Source organism: Lepisma saccharinum, chromosome 10 (genome assembly GCF_977018435.1).
Source record: "Lepisma saccharinum chromosome 10, izLepSacc3.1, whole genome shotgun sequence".
Classification (NCBI taxonomy): Eukaryota; Metazoa; Arthropoda; class Insecta; order Zygentoma; family Lepismatidae; genus Lepisma; species Lepisma saccharinum.
The window spans coordinates 39,987,815-40,010,720 of record NC_139238.1 but is presented as its reverse complement, the minus strand read 5'-3'; positions in this window follow the sequence as shown (position 1 = coordinate 40,010,720).

The following is a 22,906-nucleotide window of genomic DNA, read 5'->3' as shown; positions in this document are numbered from 1 at the left end:
CCCAAAATTATATTATGTTGGCGCCTCTGTACAGTCAATATTTTCAGGAAAATCATTGCACGCACTAACTCGTTGTGTTAAGTAATCAGAATGCGTTTGAGTAATATTTATTTATGTGCCATAGACTGATATGCTCATATCCTCCGAGCATATTGATTGATTAGGTTATTTTACTTCCAATTTCTTCCACATTTGGCTGCAGCTCTTGTTTGATCTTACGGCGGGCGCTCTACATGCTGGAATGGAAGTGGGGAGCGGGAAATACATCGCAGACCAACCAGACGACATCGGTGGCGCCTACAGCTATGACGTCGCAGGAAGAAGTACTACGCACACATCTTTCTACAGGCTGCTGCTTATCCTATCGCGCTGGATTGGTTGCTTCCCCGCTCCCCACTTCCCTTGCCAGCATGTAGAGCACCCGCCGTAAGACTAGACAAGAGTTATAATCGCGAAGATGAGAATGAGTAATGTTATGATGATTGATTGATTTATTTGGTTCATTTTGGTTCGCTTTTGTGCCACTTTTGGCTAATTTGCGAGGATGGGGATGAGTCATGATGAAATTGATGAATGGACACTCACAAACACCCGTGCCCACGCCGGGATTCGAACCCTGGATCCCTGGCGTCGTAGCGCGATGTGCTAACCATTCCGCCATGGGAGCCGGCATATTCCGTCCATTCACGTGTAATGCGCCTTCTTTATCAAATGTGTGTTTATTATTTTTATATGTGTAAGTAATAGTAGTAAGAAATTTAAATGCGGTTAGTGTGTACATGTTTGAATTTGAAAAACAGCTGAAGCGATTAGATTTCTATACATGGGATTAGGCGTGTTTGGGCGGGAGAGGGATTGGAGGTAGTGCTTATGTATATGAATTATGATTAGCTGTGTTGATGGCTGAGCAGGTCCACGTTAGAATTCTATCATGAAAAAGTGTTTTCCTATTTGATACCCCTTCATCAATTTTATCTCATCATTCATTCTCTGAATCGCGTTTAGCCTTCAAACTAGGAGAGACAAATTTGCAGTGGCGGTGATTAGGGGGGCGAGGGTGGCAGTTGCCCCCCACTTTTCGCCACGTTTGTCCCTGCACTATGCTAAACCTTATCTACAAACGGAAATATACTATCTTTGCCTCCTCCTGACCACTTCCTTTCCCGAAACTGAAATTGCCACTGAAATTGACCCGGTTTAATGCTGTTGTAGATATTCAAAGAGCTACGACTGTCAAAACTTCCAGAAGTGTTTGAAAAGCTGTATGAGCGTTGCATTCACATTCAGTGTATTGAAGCACAAGGAATGTATTTGGAATATTATACACCCAATAGTGTTATTGCGTGTGTGGTTCCTATTTTCTCATCCTAGTCCGGAAAATTATGGGACACACTTTTAGTTTGTAACATGTTGTGTGTCACGAGGGAAATTGTTTATTTTGTTTTATAAGAAGCATCAACACAAGTTAGTAGTGGCGAAGATTAGGGAGGGGGCGAGGTGGGGGGCAGTTGCTCCCGTACTATGCTAAACCTTATCTACAAAGGGAAATATACTGCCTTTGCCCCCGTTTTGGAACCCAATCGCCGCCACTGACATAAATCATACTCCAGCGTGTAGTCATTATTATAATTCTAATACGTTTGTGTTGTCTGCATACTGGCTGGTAATACGAACAAAAAATGAATTTTATTACACCGTAAAAATTATTTTTTTATTTTAAAGAGACTTCAGTCCCTTTTTCAATACCTAACACCATAGTACTGTGTACAATTACTAATAATTAATTTAATTTTTCCTATTATTTTATGTTATTGTTATTGTTAGGAGTTAAATAATTTTTCACAGTATATTATTTATTTAAACTGCATGTGTTAACATAAACAGCTTTGGCCCCTGGACCTCAATTTTTAAAATTCGATGTAATGCTGTAACTTTGTCCTATCTTGTGAGTGAACAATCTAAAATTGTCATTTGCATAAAAATTCAAGTATTATACATAATTAAGCTAGAAAGTAGATGGTATTTTACATATTATTCGTGTATTTCAACGTTTTGATTTAGTTGAGTTCTCTATTGTGTCCCACCTGTGACACCAAAAAACAATTAATTTCTCATCTAACTGTTACATTTTCCCATGAACTCCACAAGAATATTAAAAGGTCAATTACCTTCTCTCTTTGTCTTAAATAATTTATTTTTCATCATTTGACAATTCACAGAAATTAAAATAAATTTGTCATTAATTGTAGAGGCGTGTTTCGTCTGTCCCACTCGTGACACCACAAAATTGTTTACCTATAACTACAAATCTTGGAAAGTATTTTAAGGGTAGTTTTGTTTAAGCAACAGTGTTGGATTTCATATTTCATTGCACAGAAACCGTAAGAAAGATGTTGCTTAACTATCAGTACAATAGTTACTTTAATAAAAACAATGTACTTATCGTGTCTCACCCGTGACGATGGAATGTCCCAATGGTTCTATGAGGTTAATCTTAATACACACGAAATATTAAATAAATAATGTAATGGCACAACATTCCTTCTTTTTTAAAAATAAATATTATAATGCTTAATTCACGCAATAACCAATTCCAACTGTAACTCAGTTATTTTTTGAACCAAGTAACTTTAACTGAGTTACTTGGTTGAAAAACTAAAATTCTGAACACTGGTCTAAATTAATTGAGAAGTAAGCTGTTTCATAATTATTTATGTGAAAATGTCATTTTTGTTCTTCAATGATATCGAATTAGAGGGCGAAAGCAGTAATATTATTTTAGTTATTTTATTGTCGCATGGTATACGTTGTAATTTTATCCAATACTTCTGACTATCCACTACTCTGATGTGAGTAGAAAGGAACACTACTTTCGTTTAGAATCATTGGGTTTCTTTTTTTAAAAAAAAGAGAAACAAAGACACGTTATTTTCTGTTCAGGCAATAGAAGATACGACATTTAAACCAAGACTTACCTTTAAGTGGTACTTAATTTCCTCGAACATACCAAGTTTCAACTGCCATCCATATTGCGTCATCTTGTCAGAAATGCTTCTTAGGTTTCCTGAATAACCTTTGTGTAAACTGATCGTTGAAGTGATCAGAGGAAACATTGAAGTGACATTTGAATACATTAACGTCATTCTGGCAGTATTTAAGTATCTTCGTGATCATATACTTACCGTATATATACACATAATACTTAATTATATCACGCCATGCTGAAACACTGTAAGTGTAACCAATTCTAGTGGCTATTGACTTGAAAACTTGTCTTTCATCAGGAATTTCTTCAAAGTCTTTTGATCATCGCTATATTTTATATACAGTCACCGGCAAAAAAAAGGGACACACAGATCCCGAAATGCTCGCTTCCCTGCAAAGCGTTATGTGTGTTGCCTAACACAACGGCGACAAGTGGATTTTAATAGCCAATTTTCAACTGCATAAAGTTAGGCAACACACACAATCCATGCAGGGAATCTAGTATTTCAGGATGTAGGTGTCCCATTTTTATTGCCGGGTAAACTATTCTCCATATATCCGTATAATCCCAGTTAATGAAATATAATAATAGAAATGACCAGCAAAGTAATACACATTTACAAATATGTGTCAAACATTTAAAATTATGTACTTTGATATCACGTTATAGTTTTTGTTTTATTTTTTCTCCGCAGCAGTATAAAAATATTGATATAGTCTGTAGTTAACAATTTAGTGCTTTATTATAGGGAAATAATACTGGTGATCGATTCGTAAAAATTATCCGGAATGACGTCAGAATATTTATAAGAGATCCTCAAGCATGATATTACCTAAGCACATGCATTCTAGTACAGCAAAGCTAGCCCATAGCATGACAGTTGCAAAATATTTTATTTTACACGTAATAATTTCTCATTATTTCTGTCCCATTTCCTAAACAGAATCAACCTGTGAGCTCCCAAGTTCGTCCTTGTAGAAATGAGCCCATCAGCACCCTCTTGCGGCGTGTTAGCAAAACAACTGCTTATGCATCACTCTTGCCAGGGAAGCAAGGCTCGAATAGGTGATCTTGAAATATTCAATGAGAGACTACTTTATGTGGAGACAAATGAGGCGTATTTCTGCCGATTATAGTGTTGCTCCCTCAAAAAAAAACTACTTCAGTTTGAAGTTATCAAGTTCCTGCATGTAACATGACAGTAACATAAGTTATTGTCGCTGAAATGAAGTTATATATGACATATATACTCTTGCCCCCATTCCGCACGTCCATACGTGTCTATATATGCGTGTGTTGTGCAATATGAGAGTGTGAAGACATAGTTGATGCTTCAAAATAAACCATTCTTGATTCGTACGTTTGAAAGCCACCATTCCCAAAGGAAGAACAATTCCAGATATTCTCTGCACTGTGGCTCTTCAAATGTTACCAAATTTGAAACTACACATGCGCGTGCACTCCGGTACAGCAAGGCCAGCAGTGGTGGGACACAGCATAATTGTTACAAATTAATTCTTTAACTTTTGGTTTTTCATTATTTCTTCCGGGTTGCCTCAACAGAATATCAACCTGCAAGCCTCGAAGGTTCGTTCTTTTCGGAAATGGGGCTATCAACACCCTCTCGCGGCGTGTTGACAAAACATCTGCTTAACATCCCCCTGGCCAGCCTGTAGGGAGCCAACGCCATCAAGGCCCCTAGAAATCAACGGGCGACCTTGAATGATCCAATGGGACGGTACTCTATGTAAGGGGAAATTTTGTTTCCCAATGGGCAAGCGCTGAAAGAAAGCCAGAATGTCATCGTTTCAGTCGGTTGATAGCCTCAGTGTTGCGAACTGCACGATGTGTCCAAGTGCGCTGTATATTGTCAGCGATGTAGCATATCTACCAAGCTAGTTAAAATTTATATTCATAAATAAACTATAAAGTTTCAAAACACAGGAGAAACACATAAACATGATTGCTGACATACGGATGACATATTCTATGTGAAGATAAACGTTTCCGAGCGTTCGGTCTATTAAGACAGCTAATATGTCCATGGGCACATCCGCCATATAGAGTTGGTAAAACTCGCTGGCCGTGGTCACACTTTTTTGAAGCGCTTTGCGAGATGAAAAGTTACTGTTTTTCAGGCGGGTGAATTTCTATGTGTTTCCTTCAAAAACTTTAGTGTTGGCATTGTTTACTATTTACTACGGAAAGAACTATGTGGTGCCAAAGTGGATTTGTGAATATTGCAATGTTTGAAAATCTTGAAAATTGTTTCAATCATCCGCGATCGCCTGTTGCATTAAATACGTTTGACAACAAACCAACTGAAATTCGAAAAAATGAACAACAGCGCCAAGACATTCATCTTTCCCCTTAGAGACGTTATGGATCCAGAAGAGTATAACGTACCATGTAGAAGCAATGAATTATTTGTTTTCTTAACTTTTCGGGATCTGCTTCTCCAACGGGAAATGTCAACGCACGCCACACTACAGTATGTTCGAATGATTGCGTGGAAACCGAAAGCTTCTAAAACTTTTCTATTGGCATCCTGCTATTCTCTTCGCAAATAATTACGTGATGCCAAAGTGAATTTGTGAATTTTGGCAATTTTATGAAATGAAGATACTTATTTCATCATGTCATCACACGTTTAGGCAACAGACAAATTGAGGTTCAAATCTCGTAATTGAAAAATTGCCCAGGACTTTCCAGTATCACCTTATATCATCAAATGGATAGTGATTAAAGACAGTCTTGAACGTAAAGATACGTTACTCTCTACAGAGTGAGGCAGAAGTCAGTTTACGTAGAAAGAAAATTCGTGCATAGAAACATACGCTTGATTGATACGTAATGGTTACAGATACAGCAAATGTTCAATATGTTCGCAATCAGCTTGGACGCATGTTTCAATTCGACGCTCCCAGTTGCGTGAGACGCCTGCTAGTGTGGCGGGACGGATTTCGGAGATGGCGCCCTGTGATCCTTTCTTTGAAGTGGGCCAGACTGTTAATATTCTTTTCTTAGCGTCCACGATGGCCTTTATGTGTCCCCATAAGTAAAAATTCAGTGGGTGTTAGTTCTGGCGACCGTGGTAGCAATTCACCTATGTAACCTTAATTTTACCTCACCCTAAATTTCAGGACAACACAAAATGTAGAAACAATCAATTTTTTACTTTCTTCTGGAACTTCTGCCCCAATTGTTTCAACACACCACTGATATTACCATTTCACTAACCACTGTTGTCGACAGTTGTTATCTCCTCCTTACAAAAGAAGATTCATGTACTCTTGTCAATGTTACTTGCTAGTTTAATCAGGTTTTCTATATATGCCAAAACTTACTTCTGTTTATGCGTTAAACCCGAAAATTGAAAAGGAGTTCTGGAATTCTAGCCGTTACTAATCAGAATGTAAGTAATAGATTTTCGAATGTACGCAATGACTTACCTGAATGTACCTTGCACCTTGAACATTGCAATTTCGAGCATAATCATATCTTTTCCGGCATCTCTTAGCTGTGGAATGTAAATGCTTCGTTGGCTTCATTTCTAAGTGAGAACATCAAGCCTTGGCTTTGTGTCCGTTGGTGAACAGTTCCTGCAAAAGACAGTCGAACCGCTGGATAATTTGGTTGCACTACTGTGCTTAATTTTATTGAAGAGCAGATAAAGATGTCAACGACTTGACTGCCAGCTGGCATTATTCAACTTTTACCCTGTTATCTAACTAACTAACACTCTAGAATTCTTCAACCCAAATGTTTATGACTGCAGCAACACAAGCCTACCATCTGTCCCTATCCTGAGCAAGATTAATCCAATCTTTTCCATCTTTCCGATTTCCTTTATATTAGGTCCATCTCAACATTATCCCTCCATCTATGTCTTGGCCTTCCTACAGGTCTCTTACCATCAGGAAATGACTCCGCTAAGTTAATGCTCGCTCGTAACTGCTCTAGTTTCTTAAACGACTGTTGTCTTATTGTCTTAAGATTGCCTTTAAAACTGGAAGGCGGAACGATTCAACAATGAATGTCGTATTGGAATCAACTCCTGCAATGAGGAACATCCTGACTAAGAAAGAAAAACTCTATCTACCGTTCAAAGTAATAAGGCTTAAAGACTATATAGCGCTTCCTAGATGCTTTAAGTGTAACGACCTCGGCCACGTCAGTAAGCATTGCAGAAACGAAACCACCTGCAGGAAATGTGGAGAATTGCATAATGACCAGGATTGTAACTTGGGTAATATTAAAATATGTATACCATGTAAATTTCGCAAGATAAACTGTAATAAGAATGTATGTCCAACTTATCAAGATCTAATGGACAGGGCAATATCTAAAATAAATTATGGATAACACAAGAAAGACAATTACAAGAAATTCAAATCATATAAGAGTAATACAACATAATGCCCAAGGTGCCAAGCTGGCAATGCAAGAGATTATACATTACGTTACAAACAATAACATCGATATTGCGATGATCCAGGAATCCTACCATATCAAAGGGAAGATTGTTGGACTTCCTGTATCTACTAAATGCTTCGCTTACTCCAAGACACCAAAAGCTGTTACTTTAGTAACTAATGAGGATATCCAAATTACCTGGGGAAAATCCTGCTCAACATCGCACTGTGTGGGGATAAATGCTGAGATGGGCGGTAAAATCTGGACTCTAATAAATATTTACTGTCAGTTTAAAGACAGAATATCGCCATATATACAAATGATGGAGAGAGCAATTAGGCACCAAAATGGTTCACATTCACATGTCCTGATAAGTGCAGATGGCAATGCCAAATCTCCATTATGGTATAGCGAGGAACTTGATAACAGAGGCAAGGATAAGGAAGACCTTATTGCAAGCAACAACCTTCATATTGCAAATAGAAAATCCTCAATACCAACATTTTGTAATAATAATGGTGGTAAATTGAACATAGATATTACTTTAGTGGATTACGAAGGCCGGCAGTTCATTCATAACTGGTGGGTTAAAGATCTGACGACCAGTGACCACAACGTAATTGGATGGAACATAGCCTGTGTCAAGGATGGTACATGGATGACTCCGAAATACAATATAAAAAGAAAATGGAGTAGGAAAGAGCAAGACGAACTAAGATATAAGGTCAGGAAAGGTTTTGAGAGTAACCCAGTTGTAATAGACCAAAGGTTACAAGATAATGTCATGACAATAACATCAACATTGACAACAGCAGTTAACCAATTTTCAAGGCAGAGCTCAGCAGAGAAAAAACAAGCGTGGCCTATATATATCTTGAGAAGAAGAACGATCACAAGGAAATTGCTCACGAACTACCAGAGAGCAATTGATCCTAGAATAAAACAAACCTATTTGGAAAAATATAGGAAATCCAAATGGATTTATCAAGACCTGTTGAAACAACACAAAATTAAACAATGGGCAAGATTACTAAAGAATCAGATCGTTAAAGATCCATGGAGCATCGCGTATAAAGTGGTAACTGGGAAACTAAGACAGGCATATACACCCACAACCTTAAAACGTCAAGATAATACGTAATAAACTCATGGAAGGATACTCTGCTGTACTTGATGGAAAGTTTGCTACCACTTGACAGTGAAGCTGAAGACTCTGATATTCAAAGAAATATTAGATGTGAACTGCAGGAGACTTACGAGAATGATACATTAGTTCTACCTTTTGCCAAGGAGGAAATTGCCCTGGCAATAGACCAACTTAAATGTAAGAAAGCCCCAGGGCCTGATGGACTGGTAAATGAAGTCATGAAAATAACTAAGAATGAGTTATTGGGAACTCTGCAACAAGTTTATAACCAGTGTCTGGCAGCTGGTGAGTTTCCAGAGGACTGGAAACTGGCCAATCTGATTGTCTTGATGAAAGACAAAGATAGAGATCCCGAAGAGCCGAAATCCTTTCGACCAATCTGCCTGTTGGATACAATGGGTAAAATCTTAGAAAAATTAGTAGTTAAGCGATTGAACGAGAGAAGAGCATTAACTGGGGTGTCAGAAAAACAGTATGGATTCACCCGTGGACGTTCAACAGAGGATGCAATACAACACGTACAGACATTCGTCCAAGAGAATTCACATAAATATGTACTGGCCATCACACTTGATATAAGCGGCGCTTTTGATAATGTGTGGTGGCCGCACATATTGAAAATTCTAAGAGAGGCTCAAACACCCAGACCATTGTACAACTTGATAAGGGACTACTTAGATGGCAGATGTGTTCAGTTTAAAGGACCTCAACAGACAGTTAAAAGAGAAATAAATAAAGGATGCCCACAGGGATCTGTTCTGGGCCCGGTTCTTTAAAACCTTACTTTGGAACCATTATTATACTCTCTTGAAGAATCCAAGGATGTGGCAGAAGTAACGGCATATGCCGATGATATCCTGATTCTCATAGAAGCAAACAATCGCAGAGAGATTGAAGTCCATGCAGGGCTCTACGACTAGTCGAGAAGTGGACCCTAACATCGAAAATGAAGATAGCAACTGAAAAATCCCATCATGTTCTGTTAAGAGGGAAACTTCAAAGACCAGCTATTATTAAGAGAGCTAATATAATTGTTAAAGTAGCTCCGCATATTGAATACCTAGGCATAACTTTGCAAGCCCAATTTAAGCTAAGAATGCACGTTGAAAATGTGGTTGGGAAAGCTAAGGTTCAGCTTCACAAGATCCTCAGTATGGGGAATCAAGCTTACAAACTCCCACAAGAAATGTCGATGACATATTATAGATCAATCTTCTTGAGTATAATATGCTATTCAGCATCGGTATGGGTTCATCTCACTGACCAACAACAGGTGGTTAATAAAATGAGATCCTCACAACGGAATGTATTAATGAGAATATTCGGAGCCTTTAAAACTATATCCACAACATCAATCATAGCGATTGCAGGAGTGCTTCCTATCAACTTGGAGGTTAAAAGGAATGCCTCGAGGTATTGGTGGAAAAAAGGAAATTACATGAAGACCAACCGAATTCTGGGTACCCAGATTAATACCCTTGCTGAAATAGACTCATGTTTATGGGATAAGTGGCAGGCAGAATGGAGTCAACAGCAAATCTCAATCCACAGCAGAAGATATCTTCCTGACGTGAGGATAAGGAAAAAGTTTTTCAAACCAACAAGGGGCATGGTCCATTTGATTTCTGGCCATGGACCATACAAGTCTTACTTCAAGCGATTTAACTGAAGTCACAATGACCAATGTTTGAAATGTGGCGTTGAAGATACTCCGGAGCATGCAATTGTTAACTGCACTAAGCATTCCAGTAATGAAATTGAGAGACTAAGGCAGGGACTTCTAGAGGAGACCTGGGCAGCTGACATCTGGAAACCTGAAAGGTTTCCAAGAATCAATAGGCTGGCAGAGAAAATCTCAACCTTAGAAGAGGAGAGCTACATCCCAGAATTGAGAGTGAAGCGTAATGAAGACACAATTCAACTCACTCTATCAAGAAAGAAGAGTAGCAGAATCAGTAACTTGTAAAGGAAATCCCTATATCAAGAATTGGAAGTGTCTGAAGAATCCAGTGAAGTGCAATTTTATGAAATGGGCCCTACAGTATTAAACAATGGAAATTCTATGTAAAATCACTACGAGGGACCAAACCAGAAGAGTCAATAACGCAACTCTGGCTGGTGTTGGCAGACATAACAACCAAGGAACCGTCATGGACTAAAAGACGGTCCGCAATTGGCCTTAGTGGACCTAAATGGATAGTGTATTCGTGGAAGACTGTATGAGTATCCCTAAGTGGAGATTTAAAAGTAAAGTGTGATATGTGGATACTGAGTGTGGTCACTCCAAGAAGCCCGGTAAAGGACCATGGACTAGCGAAACTTCATCCACGGATCTGTCATGAACTTTACATTTATCCATCGGATGACGTCCAGGAACCTCTAGATGCGGAAGACTAAATCCAAGTCGAAGAAAGGAGATTGAAGAAGAAGCCATCATCCGGTCTAGTAACTCCCCTCACTTTGGGAGGCTAAAGGATCTAAGGATCCACAGTATTAATCTTAATTATGTATCGATGTTCTGTGCTTGGTATACTGTATTATATTTCTTATATAATCATCATATTATTTATTCTATTTTATATCATATCAGATTCTATTATATGTTGCTAAGCAAGGACAAGGGATTCTAAATTGTGATTGTGATGTCTTAAATACTTTTACTAGAGCAAACATCATCGGAATTGGTCTAAGGACCATGACTGAATTAGTAAATTATTTCTGACATATCACTTTCATTATTATTTTCTATATTATTTATATATGTTGTTTGAATTTATTCATAGTATTTATTCTTTCATTCTTTCTTATCTTTGTTCTGACACAAATATTATACATAGAGAAAACATCCAAACAGTAAACACACCTTGGTTTTTCAAGATAGGCACCAAGGTTAATTACCTCTCCACCATCACCTGCATCCTCCGTTCATCCTTTCCTTTGGGACACTACCGCTCCTGGTAAGATTATAGCTAGATTAGCAATCGACGCCAAGTACGCCAGGAGAGAGGATGACATGTGTGAGTGGCGAGAGGAGGCTGGAGGACCTCGTCCCTCAGTGTCCCTATCCTGTGTTATTGGGTGGCGGGAAATAAAGGACCCAAAATTGTGTATGTGATCAGAAAAAAATAACGCTTTGTCTCTTTATCTCCTAATTATATACATAGTTTTAGAAGCATGATTGTTTGATATGAAACTTCATCTCCTACCTGTATTTTATAGAATATCCATGCTGAATATATGCTCATTAGTGGTTGCTAGTATCATCAGAATGATCACTTGTCTTTTAGTAGCTACGGTACGAATTAAGGCACTGCACAGCTCAAAATTTTGTACATGAAATATATCAGAAATGATAACGTTTTGAGTTGAGTAGTTGTTTTAAGTTCACTATATGCACAGACAGACTAGTCGAGACTGGACGTTCAGTTTAAAGTGAGATTCGAACACTTTTCGAACCCGGGACATCTGGTGCCGTAGCTCTGTGTGATAAACTCTCTGCCGTGAATATACGTATGCCTTCCTTATGAAATGTGTGTTTATTGTGCATATGTATGTATAATTATTATTATTAAGAAATTCAAATGTGCCAATGTTTGAATTAAAAGCAGCTAAAGCTATTAGATTTTTATATAATAAATTAAGCATGTTTTTTTGGTGGGATAGAGATTGGAGGTAGTGCCCATGTATATGGATGTCCACTTTAGAATTCTATCATGGTTAAGCGTCTTCCTTTCCGATACCCCTTCATCAATTTTAACTCATCATCCATTGTCAGAGACGCGTTTAGGCCTTCAAAATAGGAAAGACAAATGCATGTATTTCGTCTATTCAATTGAGAGTCTTGTCGTAATGGATATCTTTATGTCCTGATTACACCGTACGTAATTTGCCTCTGCATAAATCATGCATGATGATTTCTTATTCAATTTTGGTAGTGGAATTTCAAGTATTTCCAAGCCTATGAAAGTCTTAAGCTACTACAGGGAAGGGGTGTGCAATATTTCCTACGTAATTGAACTAATACCCCTGAAATTACTAAGGGGATTTTCGGTTGGTCTGGACACACTCCATTTCGTACCCATCAATACAGTAAATCCCTGAGAATGAAAGTTCCTGACTGAAGTTTCATCAAGGTTTTTATTTCGTATAAATATTGTGAAGAGAGCTATGAAAGGTATATAAGACATAAACTCCTACTTTTTTCGGATAGTTTCAAATGATACCAGGAGATGAAGATCACAAATTATAAAAGGTATCTAATTTTCCCCACCAATGTCAAAGTCAAATGAGTACATTTCATATAGATTAATTACAAAATGTAGCATGCATACATAATCGTCTTAACATTCCTTATGTTAAGAAAGAAATTTAGTACAAGATTAAATAAATATTAATCTCCTCCAGGTAATTTATTAAAAATCCGTTGGTGGTTGGTGTACTCTTTTAAACGACGTTCCTCTTACTGGAAGGGTATTGCAGGAACCTAAGTTTTGTACCTAATAAGAAAGTAATACCGTTTTGTTACGCAATCTATTGCATGTATGCATGACTTACACTAAATGCAAGTTTGATATCCTACCAATATTTTATGCTAAAGCTTGCTGGTGATTCTTAGAGTATTCTTAAGCGACGCTCCTCTTTTTGGATGATTACAAAATGTGGCACTGCTGAGTCCAAATATTTTTTTCTTATCACAAAATGAGAACGTTTTGTTTCCTTATCTATCGCTAACATCCGCTACTTAAACAACTTAATTCTATGCGAAATATAATCTTACATTTATTGTATAGTTGGTTCTCACACCAAAAGATGGGAGAACGCAAATTAGTAAAATATTCCTAATATTCTCCACCATTGTTAAGAATAAATAAGTATATTTTACATAGATTAATTACAAAGGAGGACTATAAGTACACAATCATCTTAACATTGCCGATTTTGTTAAGATGTTTAGCACAAAATTAAATAAATATTAATCTCCTACAGGTATTTTATGAAGAATTGATTACACATTAAATCTCGCTGGTGGTTGGTTTATTCTTTGATTCCTCTTCTTAGGTAGATACTGAATTGATACGTTAAATGCCGGCAATTAAAGTATCAAAACATGAAAGACTATCATTTACTTTCCAATATTCTCAACAGTGATATGGAAACAGAAAAGAATTCATTATTACAGAATCTGTTTTCTCTAATGTTGATCTCGTACGTAATTTAGTTTTTGACTGTGTTTGATCTAATAGTATATAATACATCTTTCTTCTTGTCTTTATGAAAACAATATTGGTCTGTTTTGCTTATTTTCTCTTTGTTGTGAGGGCTCGGTGGGCGACATCCGATGGCACCACCATAGTTCTCGAGTTCAAGTTCCGACCTGAGCATGTGTGTTCTTGGTCGCTTTATCAACTTTGTTCTTATTTTCGCAATCGCTCAAATGTGCCAAATAAGAGACATAAAGCCATGAAAGTGCGAAATTCCTTTTTGGGGATATGTGTCTCACACTATAAATGATTTAATCTTCCTATTTTAATCAATATGAGAACCAAATTTACAGCATCTAGTAAAAAGAAATGTGTGTGTTTAGTGAATATTACTAAATTTATAATACGCCAGAAATTATATTGTATATAACTAAAAATCAAACTTTCAATATTTTTATGAAAAAATACGCAATATAAATTTATTTTCAATTAGTATTAATTATGCTAGTTTTTCATACTAGCATTCATATACTTAGATAACTTCTAAAACTATATTCTGAAGTTAACATTTTCTTTGGTCAAATCATTTCGGTAAAATTGAAAAATTACAAATTTGAAAACTGATGGTTCGTCCACCTTCCTTATTTGTTTTCATTCGATTTTCTTCCTTCCTGTAATGCTAACGAAACTTGTCCTTTTCACTTCTTGCAAAATGGTTTTAAACATGTAATAAAAATATGTTAATTGTAGTCTTATTTCTATGCGAGGAAGCTACTAACTTATTACTGAAAATGTAAGAACAGATTACCAGATATTGTAAATTGAATTCAGTTGAACTGATACCTCAAACTAACCAAGTTAGCTGAATTGAAAACAATTTTCTATAAAAGTATAATATAAGAATTGATTTATTTTGAAATTGCGAGATTGATTAAGTGCGCACCAAGTTACAAACTATTTATGCAAATTTAAACTGAACTGCTAAAACTATCTGCAAAGATTTTAAACGAGACGACACCATTTTGGTATGATCGGAGAAAGTACACTACTGAAAACAGTCATAAAATGTATGCGACACATATTCCCTTTTTCTTGTATGGTTGCGTCTGATACCAAGTGATGGGAAGATTGCAAAGTAGTAAAATATTTCTAATTTACTCCACCATTGTGAAGGATAAATGTGTATATTTCTTACATAGATTTTCAAAAAAGGAACATGCATACACAATCGTTTAACATTTCTTATTTTAAGAAAGACATTTAGCACAAAATTAAATAAATATTAATGTCCTCCAGGCATTTTCTTTAAATTATGTTAGTAATAAATGCTCGCTGGTGGTTGGTGTACTCTTTGAAACGACGTTCCTCTTTTTGGATGGGTACAAAATTGGGTACTGCAAGGCCCTTGGTTTTGTACCTAATCTATCTTCTAATATATAAAAATGGATGTATGTGTGTGTGTGTGTGTGTTTGTTCCGGCATAACTCTCGAACGCCTGAAGCGATTTCAACCAAACTTGGTTAGCGTATGACTGGCAATCTCGAAAGAAATACTGTGGGGTAAGACACCCCTGGCTCCCCTAGGGGTGGGGGGGGGGGTGACATGTAAAAATAATAAAACAAGACCGATATTAGTGTGGAATAAATAGTTTTTAGGGGTCGCTATGATGAATAGTGACACTCCCAATGCCGTTCAACTCCAAGTTCATCACCTATCTGGATGTGGGGTTGAGAGGGGATAAAAAATAAAATGTCAAAATTGACCTAGATCAGTGTGGAATCCATAGTTTTCGAAGTATCTAAGCTAATTGGTGACATCCACTATGACCAAACTTCGTACACATATGACTTACAATGTGGAAAGAAATACTGTGGGGGTAAGACACCCCTGGCACCCCTAGGGTTGGGGATGGGAAGGGGTGACATAAAAATAACCGAAAACGACCTATATTTGTGTGGAATCCATAGTTTTCGGGGTCGCTAAGATGAAGAGTGAGTCTCCCAATGCCGTTCTACTCCAAGACACCCCTGGCACCCGTAAGGGTGGGGGTGGGAATTGGGTGACATGTAAAACGACCGATATTAGTGTGGAATCCATAGTTTTCGAGGTCGGTAAGATGAATAGTGACACTCCCAATGCCATTCAACTCCAAGACACCGCTGGCAGCCCTAGGGTTGACGGTGGGAAGGAGGTGACATGTAAAAATAATCGAAAACGACCGATATTTGTGTGGAATTCATAGTTGTCGGGGTCGCTAAGATGAATAGTGGTACTCCCAATGCCATTCAACTCCAAGACCCCTGGCATCCCTAAGGGGGGGGGGGGGGTGACATGTAACAGGACCGATATTATTGTGGAATCCACAGTTTTCGGAGTCGCTAAGATGAATAGTGATACTCCCAAGCTGTTCAACTCCAAGTTCATTTTACGCTATACTTAGAATTCATTATATTCCTCTCTAATAGAAGATTTCGATAAATAAATACCCGGCAACGCCTGGTAATCATCTAGTAAGAAAATAATAAGGAATTGTCTCGCTACCTGTATCTTATATGCATGACCTAAAAGGCATGCTAGTTTGAAATCTTGCATGTAATTTATGCTAAGTTAAAACTCGCTGGTAACTACTTTAGTTTTTTAAACGACCGTTGTCTTTTTGGATGGCGGGAAATAAAGAACCCAAAATTGTGTATCTCATCAGAACGCTTCGTCTCCTTGCCTACTAATTATATACGTACATTGTTTAAGAATACATGATTGCTTGATATCAAACTTCCTCTCCCACCTATCGGAAGAGGTACTTACATTACTGTAACCTGCCATAAAATATATGGAAAATGTTCTTCCATTTTTTGTATAGTTGCATCTGATACTAACACATGGGAATTGCAAATTAGTAAAACATTCCTAATATTCTCTACCATTGTTAAGAATAAATAATGAGTACATTTCACATAGATTAATTTCAAAGAAGGACTATATGTACACAATCATCTTAACATTGCTTATTTTCAGTGGCGCAACCACATGAGGGCAGGGGTCGTAGCCCCCCAACCTTCGACAGAAATGAGTTCTAGGGGGGTAAACATTGAAGGCCAAGTGTACCTGCAGGGGGCAATTACCGCCCACAACTTCAAATTTTATGCAAATAAAAATACTTCACGCAATTTTTTTTATCGCTTCGCTCGCAGTCCTAGCTTTTCTTAGTCTTATTGAATTCAGAACCGTAGCTAGGGGGCGGAGGGAGTCGGCCCTGGGCGCCGAACGATCGAAATGAAAATAAGTTGTAAAATTGATTGATTCATTTGTTGTTTTAAGTCCACTTTACGCACAGAAAGGCTAATCGGGACTGGACCTACAGTTTAAAGTGGGATTCGAACCACTGTGACATGTGCCTCCACCGGGTATCGAACCCGTGATCCCTTGATCACAAAGCGACGACGTTACCACTACACCATTGGGGAGACAAAAAGTTGTAAGAGAGAGAATGCATTGGCGTCCCGTGAAATTATTTGCGCCTTATTAAATCAATATTGATTTCAGCCTCAAAAAACTTGGTTCTAAAAAAATGTTCTTGCTCTCTTCGCTCGCAATATTTCCTTCTTATCTGTAATGCATTGAGAATCACCAGACAGAGAAATAAGACTTGTCTTCATTGATTTTATTTTAAATGCATAAACAATTGTTTTGAGTAAAGGGAGCGTGCTCAATAAGAGACAATTTATGTACTTTTTGCTCTTGGTTTAGGGGAGGATGGGGCAAGTGAGGCAGGTTGGGCAATTGCGTCCATCCTAACTAAATTGTAGACCACGGCAGGAATGACTCCGCAAGATGCTAATTGGTGTCATGGAAGCTGGAGAGGCTGTGTGTGAACAAGTTTTACGCTCACTTGAAAATTGACGATTTTATATGTATATATTTGTTTTCGGTGTTATCTTTATAAGGATTATGATGTATAAGGAAGCCTGCATTCCATTTCGTCAATACATTTTACCACTTGCAATATATTTATTGCATAATATATCTCTTTATGAACCTCATACTGACATACGGTGAATGTAGCATTATTGGACTCGCATATAGGGGTCGAGTAAATTAAACATGTGGGGTGGGGTAAGAGCGTCCACCTAGAATATTAGGCGGTTGCACTTGTCCCATGTTGATTGATTCACTAGTAGGTTATTTTTCGTTGCTTTACTACCGTTAGTTTAATATTAACGACAATTCCCCCATGTGTGTTGAGTATTATGCGTGCTAATTTTTCGTTCTGGGAATGGCCACTCAATCCTTTTGCCAGTTTATGTTGCTGTCGGAAGGACTCACAGCACATTCCATTAATCTGGACACACGATTTAAGTAATTTAGAACGTTTGTCTGTGAAAGTTATTTGCCAAGTTTCATTGTTCAATTTCTGTATCTGGCTGGTCTAATTTGCCCCACCCGGGGTGGAGCAAGTGCGTCCACATGCAGACTTGGCTTATTTCAATTTTTTAACAGAGAAGTTAATTATTTTTTTTGTATTTGAACTAGATGAAAATGTTGATAACTGTTCTACGTGTAGCCTGTTAAAAGTTTGTTCCTTCTTAAATACATAATGTGCACGCTATGTCTCACTTTCCCCACCCTATTGTGAGATGGATGAATTGGTTGCGTAATGTATTTAAATAATATATGTTGTATGTAATATGTATTAAAGGAACTTTGAATACGTACTCAATTTAGTGTCCACGTAGCCCCATGTTGCATTATGTGAAACATACATCGTGCATGAAAGTTATACATGTTATAATGTAAAAATAATTATATTTGGATTGCATTTATCAAGCATTTTCTGTGTTTCAAAAATAGTTTGTGTGCTTGTTTTCCATTATTAATGTGTAATTGAACGTGTTGAAAAAAAAATTCAAATCGTTTGTTCTAACACAAATGCTTTAGCACCAACTTCTTCCCCCTTCTTGCATTATTTACGAGGGTGATAACGTCTTTGATACTAGTACTACTACTACTACTAATAATAATAATATTGGTCCAGGGTTAGAATTTCGGCTTGGTCATGGATGTTTCTGAGTGTCAATTCATCAATTTCATTATATCATCACTCATCCCCATCTTCGTAAATTAGCCAAAAGTTGCACAATATGGGAAGTAAAATAAAGCAAATCAAAAATAACAGTAATAATAATAATAACGTTATAATAATAACATTATTATTATTATTATTATTATTGGTACGTTTATCCTGGTACTTGCCCCCCCGCAGACAAAAATTCGAGGTTGCACATCTGCTTATTTTGTTAAGAGGTTTAGCACAAAATTAAGTAAATATTAATCTCTTACAGGTATCTTATGAAGAATCCATTAGAAATTAAAGCTCGCGGTGGTTGATGTCTTTGAAACGCCGTCCCTCTTATTCGATGGGTAGAAAACTGGGCACTCCAGGGTCAAATGTTTCTTTTTTATCAGAAGAGGAGAACAGTTTGTTTCCTTATCTTTCGATAACATCTTTTGCTTAAAAATTCCAGTTCTATACGACATATATTCCTCCATTTTTTGTATGGTTGCATGTGATACCAACACAAGGAGGATTGCAAATTCACAAAATATTCCTAATTTTCTACACAACTATTAAGGAAAAATAAGTATACTTTAAATAAATTAATTACAAAGAAGGAGTATAAATAACAATCATCTTCGCATTGCTTATCTAGTTGAGAGGTTTAGCTCAAACTTATATAAATATTAAGCTCGTACATGTATTTTACGAAATATCTATTACTAATAAATTCTCGCTGGTGGTTAGTGTATTCTTTCAAACGATGTTCCTCTATTTGGATAAGTACAAAACTGGGCACTGCAGGGCCCAAAGCTTTGTACCTAAAACGATAATAACGTATTGTTTCGCTACCTATCGCTTGTATGCATGACTTAATGCATGCTCGTTTGAAATCTTACATGTATTTTAAGCTAAGATAAAGCTCGCTGTTAACTGCTTTAGTTTCTTAAACGACCGTTCTTTTTTTATAATGCGGGAAATAAAACACTCAAAATTGTGAATATGATCAGAAAAAATAACTCTTTGTCATCTTATCTACTATTAATTACATTGTTTTGTTTGTTATCAAACTTTCTCTCCTACCTATCGGAATAAGTACATACATTACCCATAGATGCCATAAAATGTATGCGACACATGTTCTTTCATTTTTTGAGATAGATGCATCTGATACCAACAGATGAGGTATCGCGAAGTAGTAAAATATTCCCAATTTTCTCCACCATTGTTAAGAATAAATAAGTATATTTCAGAAAGAATAATTAAAAAGTGGGACTGTATCTACACAATCATCTTAACTTTTCTTATTTTGTCAAGATGTTTAGCACAAAATTAAATAAATATTAATCTCCTACAGGTATTTTATGAAGAATTGATTACACATTAAATCTCGCCGGTTGTTGGTTTATTATTTGATGTTCCTCTTCTTCGTTGGATACTGAATTGATACATTACATGCCGACAATTAAAGTATCAAAACATGAAAGGCTATAATTTGCTTTCCAATATTCTCATCAGTGATATGGAAACAGAAAAGAATTCTTTATTACAGAACCTGTTTTCTCTAATGTTGATCTCGTACGTGATTTAGTTTTTGAGTGTGTTTGATATAATATTATAGCTATAATACATCTTTCTTGTTGCCTTTATGAAAACAATATTGGTCTGTTTTCCTTATTTTCTCGTAAATGCTTTAATCTTCCTATTTTAATGAATATAAGGACCAAACTTACAGGCTATAGTGATAAGAAATGTTTCTGTTTCGTGAAGGTCACTAAATTTATAATACGCCTGAAAAAATAATTCTATCTATAAATCAAACTATCAATATCATTAGGAAAAAGTACACAATGTAAATTTATTTTGAATTTTATTAATTCTGCTCGTTTTTTACAGTAAGATTCACATAAATAACTCCTAACACCACATGCTGAAGATAACATTTTCTCTTTAGAAAGCATGATTGTTTGTTATCAAACTTCCTCTCCTACTTATCGGAAGAAGTACAGACACACAGAACTCAAAGTGTGTCGATTGACACACAAAAGTGCATCATTTTTTTGACTCCAATGACACATTAAAAATGCATCAAACTGAATTATCCACATAAATGCATCAAAATAAATGTATCAAATAATTCACTAAAATGCATCAAACTGAAAAATGCACCTAAATGCATCAAAATAAATGTGTCAAATGACACATTAAAGTGGATATTTCGTTTGATGCACCAAAACGTGTCGTTGGAGGCAAAAAATTTGATGCATTTTTAGTGTGTAGAGTGACACGTTCAAATGCGTCTTTTTTTCCCTTTTCTTACTCAAGGGGGTTGCATACCTGCAAGGGAAAAGTTCCAATACATTTCTCCACTATAAAAAATATTGCATTTTACAAATACTTTCTTGAAGCACTTCACATTTAATGTGCTTCAGAAGTGTAGAAATTGCTGAAAAAGTTATAGAAAGGAGTATTGTCAATATTAAATATTCTGCAAGTGTGTAAAGTGCATTCTAGAAATTATTAATTATTTTTGATGATTTATAGTACATTTCACACATTTAGAACATGCTGCACTTCTTAGCACACAATGAACAAATTCCTTATTACTGGAAATTTTTAGATGGAGGAATGCTTAGTGTAAGTTTCTCTAGTGCAAGGGAATTAGTGTGTTAAACTACACTTAACTAAATAAAGGGTCTTTCATTAAGAGTGATACTTTTTAAAATTTGAAAAAAAATAAACCACTCAACGTATCAAAGTAAATTCTGCTTTATTTTGAAGCTTAGACATTGCAGTTATGTTCTGAACAAAATATCGTTCAAATGTCCACCACAGCTTTGAACACACTGACGCACACAATGGCTCCACTGATCCTGATTTCATTGGAAAAATCATCTTCTCAGCATTGTTGTCTTAGTGGATTCGTCAATAAGCAAAATTGTCGTTATTGGAGCGAGAAGAACCCACAAGTGGTCCATGAGGTGCCATTGCATTCAGAAAAACGCACTGTGTGGTGCGGTTTATGGCGTGGCGGCGTCATTGGACATTATTTCTCTCGAGATGATGAGAGAAGAACCGTTACCGTCAATGGCAACCGCTAGAGATCCATGTTACGCGAATTTCTGTGACCAGAACTTGAGACCACAGATATTGAAAACATGTGGTTCCAGCAGGATGGCGCTACGTGCCACACAGCTGATGCTATGCTCGATTTGCTGAGGGAGAAGTTTGGCGACCGGATCATCTCAACACGTGGATGTGTGAATTGGCCGCCACGATCGTGTGATTTAACACCCATGGATTTTTTTCTTTGGGGCTACATCAAAGCCCAGGTCTATGCTGACAAGCCACGAACTTTGGAACATTTGGAGGCGAACATTCGTCAGGGCTATCGTAGACATAACGCCACTAATGTTGGACAGAGTGATTAACAATTGGAGCTTCGTGTGCGTCAGTGTGTTCAAAGCCGTGGTGGACATTTGAACGATATTTTGTTCAGAACGTAACTGCAATGTCTAAGCTTCAAAATAAAGCAGAATTTAGTTTGATACGTTGAGTGGTTTATTTTTTTTCTCAAATTTTAAAAAGTATCACTCTTAATGAAAGACCCTTTATTATGCTTTTCTTGTTCACATTTCTGCACATATAAACACACTGTGGCATGGCCTTGTGAGTTCATGGTTGTTTGTGCAAATATTGAATTGAATACATAAAAATAACACTTTCAGAACATACTGAAAATAACTTTTGCACAAAATGAGAGATTGTAATAATTTTTAGGCTGAGAAAAAGAAGTAAATTGATTTTCCTTTCCATTTAATCTACATGTTTATGTCTTACCGTGAACATGCAGATTAACAATCACAGAAAAATCAAAAAAGCAAATAATTTTCAATTATGAACAAGAATTAAGTGACGTAGGAGTAAAATGCATCGTCATTAAACAGAAAAAAAATCAACATCCTGTAACCTAAAATTAATATATAACATAGAAAATTAATGAATACCATTTTCAATCACACCAATGTTGTTAGTGAACAATAAAAGAACTTAGGTGCTATTCATACTAACAAACGATAGCCTACAGATGATCTTGAGACAGA